The sequence below is a fragment of the Phyllopteryx taeniolatus genome, chromosome 8, assembly GCF_024500385.1.
Source record: "Phyllopteryx taeniolatus isolate TA_2022b chromosome 8, UOR_Ptae_1.2, whole genome shotgun sequence".
In the NCBI taxonomy this organism is placed as follows: Eukaryota; Metazoa; Chordata; class Actinopteri; order Syngnathiformes; family Syngnathidae; genus Phyllopteryx; species Phyllopteryx taeniolatus.
Window position 1 is genome coordinate 25,066,160 of NC_084509.1, and position 15,504 is coordinate 25,081,663.

Below are 15,504 nucleotides of genomic sequence, written 5' to 3' on the forward strand. Positions count from 1 at the left end.
GTTTGCGTGTTCTCCCCGTGCCTGGGTGGGTTTTCCCCGGGCACTCCGGTTTCCTCCCACACCCCAAAGATTTCCCGTAGGTGTGAATGTGAGAACGAATGCTTGTTTGTTTCTATGTGCCCTGCGATTGGCTGGCAACCGGTTCAGGGTGTACCCGCCTAGTGAGGATAAGCGGGAAATAAAATGGATGGATGGATGGATGGATGGAGTGAAAATAGATACAGTGAAACATTTTAATAGGCTTGTTTTTTTTTTTTTTAAATCAATCGTTGAAATGCATCCTTGAGGAAAGAAGACAGCCATGTTTCCCCACACGAGGTAACAGTTTGCAGATTTATTTCCACATGTATAAACAGGTTTTGTCAGCTCAGTTTTGCATTGAATGCATCATAAATTTCTCTAAGATGTTTGAAAAGTGTTCCCATGGATGACAAAGGCATTTCTGTAGGGTGCATGGTGGCACTGTGTGACACACACAGACTTTGACAGGCACTGCTGGCTGTCATAATGGCGGACAACTGAAGAAGTTCTCACGGCCAAAAGCGTTACGTCACCAGACTGTGATCAATCGTCACTAAAATGCATGTGGATAGCTCTTTTTATGCCCACTTACACCTCTGAACATTTTAGAACAATCGGCGTGATATTTTTTATTTAATGGATGCTAAGCGTTTTCCTCTCTATAAATGAAAACTTAAATCTGTGAGAACGTCATGTGTTGGCATGACACCGGTCCATGGTGGAAAAAAAAAAAAAAAGGTCGGAGGCCACTGTTTTAAATGACTGGATAAGTGGTTGATGACTTGTAAATTTAATAGTATTTATTACTATAAGCTCTGCCCCTGCATATATTTTACTCAATGGTGACCATGTTTTTTAGCCAATCTTGTACAAACTTGGCGGCACGGTGGCCGACTGGTTAGCACATCACATCACAGTTCGGAGGACCTTTGGTTCAAATCCAGCCTCGCCAGTGTGTAGTTTGCATGTTCTCCCCATGCCTGCGTGAGTTTTCTCCGGGTACTCCGGTTTCCTCTCACATCCCAAAAACATGCGTGGTAGGTTAATTGAAGACTCTAAATTGCCCGTAGGTGTGAATGTGAGTGCCAATGGTTGTTTGTTTGTATGTGCCCTGCGATTGGCTGGCAACCAATTGAGGGTGTACCCCGCCTCCTGCCCGATGATAGCTGGGATAGGCTCCAGCACGCCCGCGACCTGCGTGAGGAGAAGCGGTTCAGAAGATGGATGGAACTCGGCGCACACATAAGGCGCCCCGTCCATTTTGGAGAAAATTTAAGACTTTTAAGTGCGCCTTATGGTCGTGAAAATACGGTAAATATCTGGTGTGGGTGTCGGACCGGGCTTCCGTGCATCTGGCCCGCCCCCCTGGATTTTAATGCATCACACACACTCATTCCCATGTTTTAATGCACTGCCCTGCAAATTAAATGTGATGTCATCATTGTACAAAGTTCAGGGTATGAACCTCCGTTTATTTGAGTCTCTAAAGCGAAAAGACCTGTCCATATAAACAGAAGCATTTGGTCATAGTTAAAAAAGCTGAACTAATTGAGCAAAACCAATGTGATGTTTGGATTCATCTATCTATCCATCCATCCATTTTCAACACCGCTTATCCTGGTTAGGGTCACGGGGCACTGGAGCCTATCCCAGCTGACTGTCAGTCGCATGGCACATATAGACACGGACAACCATTCGCACCCACATTCACACCGTCACTGAGTGGGAACTGAACCCACGCTGCCTGCACCAAAGTCAGGCGAGTGTACCACTACAATGTTTGGTTTTATCACATCAAAATTGTTCTAAATCAGCTAAATGTGTTGTTGAGCGGGTGTTGTAATAATTACCGCAAACACAACAATATTGTCACTGACTTATTCCCAGCAATAGCACAGAATGATTGTATGTCCAGTATGCTTGTTAGTTGTTGTTGTTTTTCTCAGCATTAATGGATCATAAAGTGTCTGCCTCTTTGCACTGTGAAAACACTATTTTGTTTTGCCTCCTATGTGAATAGCTGGCATGACAACCAAGCTGAGTTGTGCTTGATTTAATGTGTACTTCATTTTGTAATGGAAATATTCAGAGCATCATTTTCTTCATAATGTTGACCATATTATGGCTGAACTGTCATGTCAGATTGAAAAAAAAAATACAATTTCAATATAAAAATCCCAATATTATTGAATAAAGTTGAACTTACTTCAATGTAGGTCAAAACATTAGTCTCTCCTTGGACTGTGGAAAGGGAACAGTAAAAGGGATCTTATCAGAAAGTAGATCCGATTTCTAAAAGGCGACAGCTTCGTTGAGCAACAGCCTGAGGCTTGTTGTTCTCGGGCCGTCCTTCAGTTTGAGATACGCTACGAGTGAAAGGGACTCTATTCAGGGGAGAACCTAATCTTCTCCATGGGCGGAGTCATGATTTCAAAAGAAATGTCAACATTCCAAATGGAGGAATCCATCAAATATTTCAATGAAATAATATGTCAGAATTTAATACAGGTATAATTATTTTCAGTAACGATACTTTAAAGGTGGAAATAATTTTATCAAGAAATAAAAATAGATCAAACTTTACTTTACTGATGACTACTTTCACTATTGATTCATAAATATGTCTAACTTGTTCTTTGGGTTATAAGTGTGGAACATACGATCCCTTAGGCAGTAGAGTAGTATGAACACGCAAGTATAAAATCATTGGTGTTTGCAAAAGAACTTAAGCATAATTGGAGGTTCAACTCCGTCTTTCTGTTCGATATACTCAGTCCAGGAGCACACGGATGCAGTGCTTTTCACTTCAGTCAAATATTCTCACTACATAGTTGTTCTGAAGATGAACCAAACAGGGATTAATCATTTATCGTCCCTTATCAAAATTAGGACAATATTCTTCAATCATTAATCAGCAATTAATTTACAGAGTTACAAAGATCTGTATAAATGTCTGAACAATTTCACGGAATCACTACATACTGTATACTACTACAGTAAATAAACTGTATAATGCTATATTTAAACTGTATTGCAAATCTTTATTCACATATGAGTGGCGATGGCAGAGCAAAAATCATATTTCAGTATTTTTTTGGTTCGAATGGCTAGTTTGTCAAAGTTGGAAAGTGGTCCAACTCAAGTCATGTAAAATGTAGCAAACACTTTTGGTGGTATAGGACTTTATTTATTATTATTATTATTATCTGTTTTAGGAAAATGCAAGGACAAAAATAACATTTCCTTAACTATTTTAAAACTATGCAGCTGCACATGAAATGTAAATTGAATGTTGATCATCTCCGGGGCAAGTCTGTAGTCAGTTACAGTGATGCATTACAATTACAGTGAAGGATTACCTTTCCTCTAAAATATTAAACAATGACAATGAGACCATAACGAAAATGAAGAAAAATGGTAGCAGCCTGATACAGTATTTTGTTTACGTTGGCTATTGATGTAGGTTTTAATCCTAAATAGTGCAAATATTAAATAATAAAATATGCCTAACTCACTCGCTCTCTCTCTCTCTCTCTCTCTCTCTCTCTCTCTCTCTCTCTCTCTCTCTCGCAAGGTGCAAGTGTTAAACTGATGGCCCGGGGGCCAGATCCGGCCCGCGACATCATTTTATGTGGCCCGTGAAAGCATATCAAAATGGCTAATTGTGTTCTAGTGTAATAACGTTTAGCTATTGCAAGCATGTGTTGTTACTAATCCCCTTTGAAAAGTGTAAAAGTTGAAAAAACATGTTTTTTATAGGCTTCAGATTTCAGATTTTGTGTGTGTGAATATATATATATATATATATATATATATATATATATATATAGCGTATATTGGGTTCAATAAAAATTTTATTAATTTGGAAAAAGATACGAAGGAAGGTAAACGCCTGCGTTCACTTCCGCTTCGTCCAATTTAAGCTTTAATGTTAAAATCAAACTAATTTTGTCTCGTAAAGGGGCACCACGTCACTTTTTATATGTATAAAATTTAGGTGGACGCAACGACAGTCTCATAATCTAAAGGTTGCTACATTTTATGAAATACGTGTTGTAGATGACAGAGGCTTACTTAAACTCAAAACACACAAAACACAACCAAGATTGAAATTTTACAGAATATTTAATTAAATCTACGAGGGATCAATAGGAAACACAAAGAGGCTAACTTCCGGAAGGAAATAACACTAATACTGGTGAAAGAAAGAAAGACAGGTGCACGAAAAGGGAAATAGAACATCGTATGTTGTTGCTAGGCTAAAAATGTGGCAAGAGAAGATGCACCAGCAAAAGAGATGACCGTGGGCTTCAGTGGATTATCACACAGAGAAGATTCAAGAATCTAGCAGAGATCCAGAAAGAGTGGAATGAGGCGGGAGTCACAGCTTCAAAAACCACCACATTCCAACAAATCCAGGAGATGGGGTACAACTGTCGGGTTCCTCGCGTCAGGCCACTTCTAAGGCTGAGCCAACGTAGGAAGCGTCTCAACTGGACCAAGGAGAAGAAGGACTCGACTGTTGGCCAGTGGTCCAAGGTCACTCCAACTGTCTACAAGAATGTTTTAGAGGACTTCATTATTCCTTCTGTCTATGATCTGTATGGAGATGCAGATTTCATTTTCCAGCACCAACTGGCCCCAGCCCATACCGCCAGAAGCACCAAAACCTGGTTTGATGCCCCTGCCATCACAGTGCTTGACTGGCCAGCCAACTCGCTGGATCTAAACCCCATTAAGAATCTATGGAGTATTATTAAGAGGAAAACGAGGGGCACCAGACCCAAAAACAACTGACAGGAAGCAGCAAGGAAATCTGGGCTTCCATAACTCCCAGGCAATGCCACAGGCCGATTGCCTCAATGCCACGGCACATCGAGACAGTGATTAAAGCAAAGGGATTCCCAACCAAGTATTGAAGATTCACATTATTTTAATGTTTTGAATTCCTGATTTTGTGGGTTTTATGAGCTATGTATATATGTATGTGTGTGTGTGTGTGTGTGTATATATATATACACATTTACACACACACACACACACACACGTGATGAAGCCCTATGGGGGCCCCAAGCCAGTGCAAGCTGTAGGCCGGTCCCAAACCTTGATAAATGCAGAAGGTTGCGTCAGGAAGGGCATCCGGCCAAGATCTCTGGTACCTCTGGTTGGCCGCTCCATAGCAAGACGTCCCGTCCAACTCATAGCCGTTCTCCCATGGAGACCGCCACCTGCGCGGATTATCCTTTGCCCTGCTAACAGAGGCAGCTCGGTCTCTACATGAGTTCCCACAGCGGGCTATTCGTCTAGCAACAAATTTCCACGGACGTGATATCGCTGTAATGTTCCTAACGGACTGAGGTGTTTTGATTAACTCGGAAGCTTTGCTTTACCCGAGGATACGCAATGCGAGCATGTAGCAAGCTAGCCTTTGAAAAGTAGGAGGGCAGCATAAGCACGAACTGTTGTAATTCCTACATCGGTTACCTGATTTGGATGTACAGTCAATACCCTCAAAGTAAAGCTGAAAAGCTGCATTTAAAGCACATTTCAAATCCATTGTGGTGTTTACAGCCAAAAAGATGACAATTGTGTTCATGTCCCAATATTTATGCTGCTAGTAATCTATAGATGAAGGTTATAGAGTGAACTTTATTCATAAACTGAGGATCGTTCACGTATGATTATCAACAATAGACCTTTGTTGAGCCAAGGCACCTATTTTACATTGGAAAAATGTCACATTCAACCACCCCCAAAAAATTAGCGGAAACTATATGAAGACTGAAATCTTCTCAAATTTAGCCACAAAGTAATTTACTCAGGGGGAAATCTGGGCTTGTTTAGTTGAACACAAAACTGATATACTGTATTTGCAGGGAGCCGCCTGATTCTGTTTTATGAATCGCAACAAGTGGATACACAGCTTCATTGTACCTTTTGCCATCCAATGAAAGAGCATTTAATTGTTCTGCCTGTCACTAAACGTCTTTGGCATACATAGACGAACAAAAATATATTTCTGATTAATAAAAAATAATACAAAATATACATGACAATTCATTTTCTTGAGAGTCAAAGTACACCAAACCGAAAACCGTCACCACAAAACTAAGATACAAATCAGACCGTGGGTTTTGTGAACCATGCGTGCGTGTGGAAAACACTGTCATGTGTTGGAGCATAGTTTGTGACCATAGTCCAATTAATGACGCAATTCATGATCTGATCTAGATAATGCTTTATTTTACAAAACAGCTCTTCGCCTGCAAGTATATACTGTCGGAATTTCTGTTCATATCAGATAAACACATTGAAACAGTTTCACTTAAAATTGATGTGAATGTCTAGATTTACACCAAAATGTGAAGGCACCATCCTTGGAAGGATGCAACAGAAGAGTAGATTGCAATGTTACTGCACAAAAGTATCCTTCTTGCATTGGAAGCATCAGTGCATATACACGTCTTTAATGCCATCTTGGAGCTATTGTGACAGGGGGGTGGACCAAGGTGTCTTCCTGTTACAAAACATTCAATACAGAATATATCTAAAGAAACCCCAGTAAAATACAAATTATACAAAGCAGTTTTATCTCACCACTGCTATACGTCTATGCCAAACTGCATTTGAGCATGGCCTCCTTCAAACAAACAGTTAAGTGTAGCTGCAAAAAAACAAAAAACAAAAAGAACGTAGGTTTGACAAAAACAAAGATGGCATTTAGAGAGAAAAACAAAGATGGCATTTAGAGAGAAAATCATTCTGGAAAGCGAGGAGGGGATCGCAGATGAGAACGTGATGTGATTTCCATCATAAAAGTGAGCATTGTCTTTGAAAACAAAAATGCTGTTGTGTGTTCGTGTTCGGGCCTGTGGAATTACCTTCCATCCATCCATCCATTTTCTGAGCCGCTTCTCCTCACTAGGGTCGCGGGCGTGCTGGAGCCTATCCCAGCTGTCATCGGGCAGGAGGCGGGGTACACCCTGAACTGGTTGCCAGCCAATCGCAGTGGAATTACCTTATGTTATCTTATATTCATGCCACTCTTAGACTTTTAACTGTTGTCGGAAGTGGAATATTTTGATCCTATTTGTACTATTAAATGTTATATTCATTATCTTTGGGGAAATTAACCTCTTCATGATATACTGTATACAAAGATCCCAAGTCACACACACATACACATCACAATGGTGGATCTTTATGCCCATTTAAACTGGAGCAGTTTAACAGGGGAGTTTGAAATACTCCACCCGTGGTTGTTTATATCCCAGCTATCATCGGGCAGGAGGCGGGGTACACCCTGAACTGGTTGCCAGCCAATCGCAGGGCACATACGAACAAACAATCATTTGCACTCACATTCACACCTACGGGCAATTTAGAGTCTCCAATTCATGCATGTTTTTGGGATGTGGGAGGAAACCGGAGTACCCGGAGAAAACCCACGCAGGCAAGGGGAGAACATGCAAACTCCACACAGGCGGGGCCGGGGATTGAACCCCGGTCCTCAGAACTGTGAGGCTGACGCTCTAAGCAGTCGTACACCGTGCCGCCAATATAAAATACCAACAATGGTAATTCAGAGTTTAAGGGAAGTTTAGAATTACAGAGAATATTTTAGATACCAACAATGGTAGTTTACAATAACAGGACGATTTTTTTTTGTTTTGTTTTGTTTTTAAATAGAGGTCGTATCAAGCCAGTGAACATTTATTGAGGGAGAAAACAAGCATATATGCGTGTGGATGACTGCATCATCTGCATACATTTGGAGCTACACATCCTCACATACAGTTGGTAAATAAGTTACATACAAAGTGAAGAGGAGCAGACCTAAGATGGACCCTTGTGGCAGTCCTATTGTGCACGTACTTGCAGGTGATATAGCATTATTTATCCATACACACCAGTGCAGTCCGCTCGATACAATTTTAACCAATTCAGAGTATTCATGGACAATTTATACCTTGTTATCTTAGATTGAATGGTTAACTGTATCAAAGGCCTTGCGGAGATCCAAATAAACCACTCCTACCACCCCTCCATGATCTAAGTTTCATTTGATGGTTTCAATGAGGTAGCAGCATTCCGTTTCGGTTGAGTGTAGTGATGGGCGCGGCAGTTCGTTTGAGTGTACGGAATCATTAGAATCAGTTCTTTCAAAAGATTTGTTCGAAAGATTTGTTCACCGAATCGTTCAGTTCTTTTTCACAAAATCATTCAAGTGCTTCCTCATTCAATTAATGATCCATCCCTGAGGTTCATGTTCAATCAACATCTTCACCGAAGGCCTATGCGTTGTTGTTGTCACGGATTGTAAACGAGGAAAGGTGGTGAGATTTCAAATTTTAACAAATTAAAAAACTTAAGCTAAATTATCACCTACCTACAGTATCTCTCTCTTAGCAAACTCTCGAACACACGGCTTTGGTAGTGACTCGTGAACATACGTGCAGCGAGCTCAGGTACCGAACATCCTTCCGCGTCCCCTTACGTCCAGCGAGGCTCTAGCTGGCCAGCGTGACTTTTCTGCATTACACCGCGGTCGACAGCGTCGCTGACACCAGCACCCGCCACCCGGGCTTTCTGCTCACTCACCTTATTGTCATCTGCTTAGTGTAAAAGATCTTTGAGTGTCTTGAGAAGCGCTATATAAGTTTAATGTATTATTATTATTATTATTAAATGAAAATATTTAATCATCGGATTAAAGACACAGAGGGAATGATATGTATGTGTACGTATATACATTTATTATTCATTTACATTTATTTTAAATATGTGTGCTTGTTTTCATGTTCTTGACTGACTCAACATTAGCCGTTAGCGTGAAGAAACGGGTGCTAGAGTAAACTATACCCAGGAGGATGTCAGTACTTGGGATTAAAATCACTCATGAGTACGTTCACTGCATAGTACGTTGTTCCTTGCGCAAACAAATCAATCATCGTACTAGTACATCCCTCCTTAGGGGATCACAAACGAAGAAGTTCAACGAACGAATCACTCATCTTATAACGGCTTGCGAACGAAGAAGATCAACGAACGAATCACTCTTCAGTTCTTCAGTACACCAGTGTCCCCCAATTAAGTCCCTCCCACGCCTGCACGGCGCTGGCTGACGCTGGCTGCTCATTGGTCATTCGAGGAAGTGAGTGATAAGGCTGGCGAATCACAAATCACATGGCAGTATGTTTAATGAAGTCCCGCCCCCACCTGCACGCTGCATGTTCACTGGTCATTCGCCAAAGATTCAGAAGTGAGTGACAGCACACTTCAGCAGTTCTGTTTCCGCTCCCAGCCGACTCGCTCACCTCACGGAGGCAGCCAAGCTCAAACAAGAAATAATTTCATAAAATGATTCAGTTCAGTCCGTTCACTAAAAACACAACGTTCGCGAACAAAACAAAACTGGTTGAGTGGTTCCTCCTGAAACCAAACCGCATTGGGGTGGCGCAGGGCTTCAGACTCTAGATGTTCTTTCAGCTGTTTGCCAACAAACCTTTCCACAGCTTTTGAGAGGATCAGGAGAGTAATGATTGGTCTGTAATTGCTGATTTCTATATTATCTCCTGCTTTGTGTATGGATTTAAAATGGCAGGTTTTAGGGCACTAGGAAAAGTGCTTCGGTGTATTAATTATCACCTTTGTGGTGGACCATATAGATTGTCTTTGTTTTATTGTCTTTGAATAAAAACAGTCTCGTCCCTGTAGCGGACATGCTCCCCGCAAACTGAGATGTCACCGTGACTCTCCCACGACTTGATAAACTGCTTTCTTCCAAGCAGCCCTGCTGCGAGACTACCACTAAGATACTGGCATACTTCAAGTGGACCCTAAACTAATTAACATCTACCCTGGAAATCTGAACTCCCAAGCATCAAAGGCCCCCAGATGTTTTCACCGGACCATTTGTGTTTGAATAGGAACAATTGCTGGGACAAGGCGACACCCGCTGCCATTGAGAGGAACTGCAAAGCCAAACCGTGGACTCGCATTTGATGTTTAACAAAGACAAATTTTTGTTTTGATATTTTACAAACTCTGCAAAATTATTCCAAATGTATGCATTGATGTCTGTGTCAGTGTGTCAACTTTACAAGGGCAGCTGCAAGATTTTGAGAACTGTTTGTCTTGATTTGACTCCAAGCAGCATGAAATGTGATTTGAACCATAAACAGTTGATTTGCCAAGACTAAAGTTTAAACAATCATTCTATATACTTGGCCTGTGAGTAAAGAGTACAAAGTTGGGAGTATTTTATATTAATGTATGATTTTAAACCCATTTTATGGGTCAAAATTGTAGACTAGATTAGAGCTGATGGGTGTGGTCTTGTCTGGTCCTCGGTCCTCTTCGACACACCCCCGGGGTATTTAACCCCTGACTCCCGCTGCCAGCCTCCTCTCTTGGCTCCTCTTGGTTCTTTGCTCTTGCTATCGGTTCCCCAGCTCCCCTTCGGCCACCCCTCCCCCCTCTTTCCTTTTGTTCGGACACAGACTTTGGCCAACGCGAATGCCAGGATGAGAACAGACTCGGCTTCCCAGCCTCTACATGGACCACCGCTACGTGATCAGAGCAGCTGCCACTAAAAGTACTAGGTACGCTTCCAGCCAAGCGTGATCGCTCTGAAATGGCTAGCGAGTCCCAGAAAAGGCAGGAAAAGAAACAGTCGTGACCTCTCACTAAATGCGTGAAGAACAACTTCTTTCCCTTTTTCCGCCTGTTTTTGTTTTATTTTTGTGCATCTTTTTCGTCCACCAAACCTGTCTCCTTGCCTCCTGAGAAATGCGCAGAAAGGCTACTCCCGAAGACCAGGAGCCTCATGTACAAAAAGTGCGTACGTACAAAAACGTGGCAACCGTTCTTTTTCACGACAAAGTTCATATGTATCAAGAGTGACATGACCGTGGAAATGTGCGGTGCCTCACACCAACTGCATGGCTGGCGTACGCACGTTTCTGCAGCTTTTGGTGCTTTGGCAACACTTAGAGGTGTTGCTTGGAAACTGTTCTCATAAATCTGCACACCAGAGACACATGAATAATTAGCACCGATGAACAATTCATGCCCGGCAACATTTGATTTCAACAATGCAATTGAGGCAAGGACTCAGAATTCATTTGTTAACCAGTGTATTTAATGAACCCCTGATATTTGTGAGGATTATTATTGTCATCTGCTTAGTGTAAAAGATCTTTGTAATAAGATGATAATAATTTGTGGAGGAGCTCACAGTGCAGCATATAAAGGATGCAAAGTTTAGAGGCAAGCAAGAGAAGCCCAGAGAATTAAAATCATGGAAAATGTTTCATTTGCTGAAGTGGTAAACCAAGTTAGAATCTTCTTCTTTTCCTTTCTGCTTGTCCCGTTACGGGTCGCCAAAGCATGTCGTCCTTTTCCATGGAAGCCTATCTCCTGCATCATTTTCTCTAACACCAACTGCCCACATGTTTTCCCTTACTACATTCATAAACGTTCTCTTTGGGCTTCCTCGAGCTCTCTTGCCTGGCAGCTCAATCCTCATCACCCTTCCACCTCTCTCCTCTGGATGTGTCCAAACACCGAAGTCTGCTCTCTGTAACTTTGTCTTCAAAACATCTAACCTTGACTGTCTCTCGGGTGAGCTCATTTCTAATCCTATCCAACCTGGTCACTCCAAGAGAGAACCTCAACAACTTCATTTCTGCCACCTCCAGCTCTGCTTCCTGTTGTCTCTTCAGTGCCACAGTCTCTAATCCGTACATCATGGCTGGCCTCACCACTGTCTTATAAACTTTTCTCTTCATTCTAGTTGAGACTTCTGTCACATAACATACCTGACACCTTCCTTCACCATTACTCAAGACTGTTGACCTCAAGTATTGAAAGTCCTCCCCCCTCACTATCTCTTCTTCCTGTAGCCTCACTCTTCCCCCTCAAACTCTCTCATTCATGCACATACTGTATATTCTGTCTTATTTCGACGAATCTTCATTCCTCTTCTTTTCAGTGCATGTCTCCACCTTTCTAACTGTTCCTCCACCTGTTCCCTGCTTTCACTGCAGATCACAATGTGGTTTGAAGTTTTAATCATGGTTTTACACATACTGCAATGGAATTCCAGAAGCTTAATAGCAAATGGTCAGGAGCTAAAAAAGTGGCTGTTAGGCACTGGGTCCCTACGGCCTCCTCTGGGTGGTCGGTTGTCATGGCGTCTTGGTGGGGCCGGCGGACCGCCCTGGGTCCCTCGGTGTGTGATGTGTCCCGTCTGCCGGGCTGCTCTCGGGTGGACTCCCGGGCCCGATCCCGCCTCTCGATTGATTGGGTGGGGTCCTCAGCCACTGCAGTGCAGGCACAGCAATTACAGGACACTTGTGTCATTCATTGTGCATGCAAAATGGTGTCAATTCACTTGCATGTGTCCGCAGGCACACATCCCTGGGACTTTAATACCCCTTTTCCTAGCTCCGCTAGGTGTGGAGCCACTCACTTATTGCGACAAATAACTCATGAATATGCGAATTGCTTGGGTATCCCCTCACTCACACTCTCATCCGATAGACTTTGATAATTTACATAGTCACTCCCACCACACTTTAGTTGTACAGCCGGGTTCACGACCCTTGTCCTGCATGCTTCTACTATTGTCCTTGTCCTGTCCTATCTTGTCCTGTCCTTCCCTCACAGGGTGTAGCACTACTGCCCCATACAACACTCATATCTAATGTTTCATTGTTCTTGATATATAATTTACTTTTCTCATCTTGTTTACAATTAGTGCTTTGTCTTTTGTCTTCTTTTCTCACTCCCATCTAGAAACCTTTTTCTGTTCGACTGATCGATATTTCAATAAATATCTATTATAATACTAAGAAACCACAGCGGCACCTTAAAAACTCCACTGTGATACAGTAAAACTGTTCCGGCATAAAAGGGATACAGATCCTCCATTCTGCATGACCTAACAGCCGAACAGGACAACAAGAAAAAAAAAAGATTTGCTAGAAATAATAATCTTAGTGGAGGAGGATGTGCAACATTGGTTAAAAAATGGGATAGCCTACACAGAGATCCCAGCACCTAATGAGATGAAGTGTGTTGTAGTGGAGATTTGGAGCACAAGGAAAAAAAAAAATTTCAGGGAAAACAAAAGGCAGCGGAATATGGTTCTATATCAACCGAAAATGATGTACCAACACACACTGCAGCCCGGACTTCGAGTCGCTGTTTTTGAACTGTAAGCCATTCTATTTGCCACGCAAGTTTGCCTATTTCATCCTCGCGGGTGTCTACATTTCTGCTGACACGAAGGCCGCACTGCTAATGCTCGGTGATAAAGTAAATGACCTTGAAAAAAAGCACCCTGATTCACCTGACATTATTCTTGGGGAGTTTAACAAAGCTAAACTCAACCACAAACTCCTTAAATACAAGCAACACATTTGACTGTCCTACCAGGGAAAACAATATTCGAGACCACTTCTACACCACGCTAAAGGACGCATACCGTGCTATCCCCTGTGCAGCTTTGGGCTCGTCTGATCACTGCTTAATTCCCTTAATACCAACATACAGGCACAAACTTAAATCTACAAAGCCTAGGGTGAAAGAAGTGAAGAAGTGGACCAATGAAGCAAAGATAGAACTTCAAGGCTGTTTAGACTGCACAGACTGGAGTGTCTTTGGAACTTCAACTGGCAACCTGGATGAATATACCGACACTGTCACAGCCTATATCAGTTTCTCTGAAGATGTATGTGCACCAATAAAGACATTTCACACGTTCACTAACAACAAGCTGTGGTTCACTGCCAAACTTAGACAACTTTGCCAGGCTAAAGAGGATGCCTATTGAAATGGGGACAGAGCCATGTACAATCGCGTTAGAAAACAGATGACATAAGAAATTAACATCGAAAAGAGAAATTATGCAGAAACGATGGAAAAACAGTTTACTGCCATCGACTCTTAAGTCAGTCTGGCGAGGATTAAAATCGCTAACCAACTAAAAGCAACCATTCCCCCAAGTGAAAAACAAAAGAGCACTTGCTGACGACTTGAACACTTTCTACTGCAGATTTGAAAATGACACTTTCACACCTCACACCCACCCCCCGTACTACCGACCACCATCGCATCTCTGACTTCTGCGTTGACCATTCATGAACCATTCATGTGAGACTGCATCTTAACACTACAAAAGATGAACAAAGCAGCGGGCTCAGACCTTGTGTCCCCATCCTGCCTCAAAGTCTGCCCGGACCACCTCGCTCCAGTCTTAACACAGATCTTCAATAGATCTCTGGAAATGTGTGAAGTACTCCATTTCACCCTAGAACACCTTGACGGGGCGGGGACCTACGCGAGGATCCTGTTTGTGGACTTCAGCTCTGCGTTCAACACCATCATCCCCGAACTCCAAGCTTCTCCAGCTCATCGTCTCGCCTGCCATCTGCCAATGGATCTACAGCTTCCTGACGGGCAGGACACAGCAGGAGAATCTGGGGGACACCAGCTCATCCACACGCATCATCAGCACCGGGGCACCCCAAGGATGTATCCTCTCTCCACTGCGTTTCTCTCTCTTCACGAACGACTGCATCTCAACGCAGTCGGCTGTCAAACTCCTGAAGTTTGCAGACGACACCACAGTCATCGGCCTTATCAAAGAGGGTGACGGGTCTGTGTGTGGAAGTGGATCAGCTGGAGCTTTGGTGCGGCCGACACAACCTGGAGATTAACAAGCTCAAGACAGATGATCGTGGACTTCAGGAATCAACCTTCGCCACAGCTGCCCCTCACGCTGTCCAACTGTCCTGTGTCAAAGGTTGAAACCTTCATGTGCCTGTGAATTACAGTCTCTCAGGACCTGAAGTGCGAGACCAACATCAACGCCATCCTCAAAAAGGCCCAGCAGAGGATGTACTTCCTATGGCTTCTGAGGAAGCACGGCCTGCCACAGGAACTGTTGAGGCAGTTCTACACAGCAGTCATCGAATCAGTCCTGTGTTCATCCATCACAGTCTGGTTTGGTGCTACTATAAAAAAGGACAAATTCTGACTGCAATGGACAATCAAAACTGCTGAAAAGATTGTCTGTACCCCCCTACGCACCCTTGAGGACTTGCACGCTGCCAGAACTAAGACAAGAGCATGCAAGATCTTCTTGGACCCTCCACACCCAGGTCACCACCTCTTCCAGCTCCTTCCCTCAGGTCGGCGCTATGGATCAATGCAAAATATAACCAGCTGACATTCCTACAGCTTCTTCCCTCTTGCCATTAAATTGCTAGAGGCTACGTGATTCTCCGTAGTGTGTTTTTATGTTTTTATGTCTCAAAAGTATTTATTGTCAAAATGGCTGTCTACTGTTGTACTAGAGCGGCTACCGGAGACAAATTCCTTGTGTGTTTTTGACATACAAAAAGATTTTGATTCTGATTCATGTATCGGAAGAGAAACTACATGATAATACGGTTGGCCAATGTTAGGGGAAAT

At 42.8% G+C, this 15,504-nt stretch overlaps 2 protein-coding genes across 2 annotated transcripts in view; one reads left to right on the plus strand and one right to left on the minus strand.

Annotated features, from left to right (window-relative positions):
- LOC133482201 (aldehyde dehydrogenase, dimeric NADP-preferring-like) overlaps positions 1-2,382 on the minus strand; it is a 38,644-nt gene extending 36,262 nt beyond the window's left edge. Inside the window, exon 1 of the mRNA XM_061782054.1 lies at positions 2,228-2,382. The gene's annotated coding sequence lies outside the window, so the exon portion shown is untranslated. The remainder of the gene's footprint in view (positions 1-2,227) is intronic.
- Positions 1-15,504, plus strand: part of brip1 (BRCA1 interacting helicase 1) — a 117,122-nt gene that overhangs the window by 12,105 nt on the left and 89,513 nt on the right. The window lies entirely within an intron of this gene.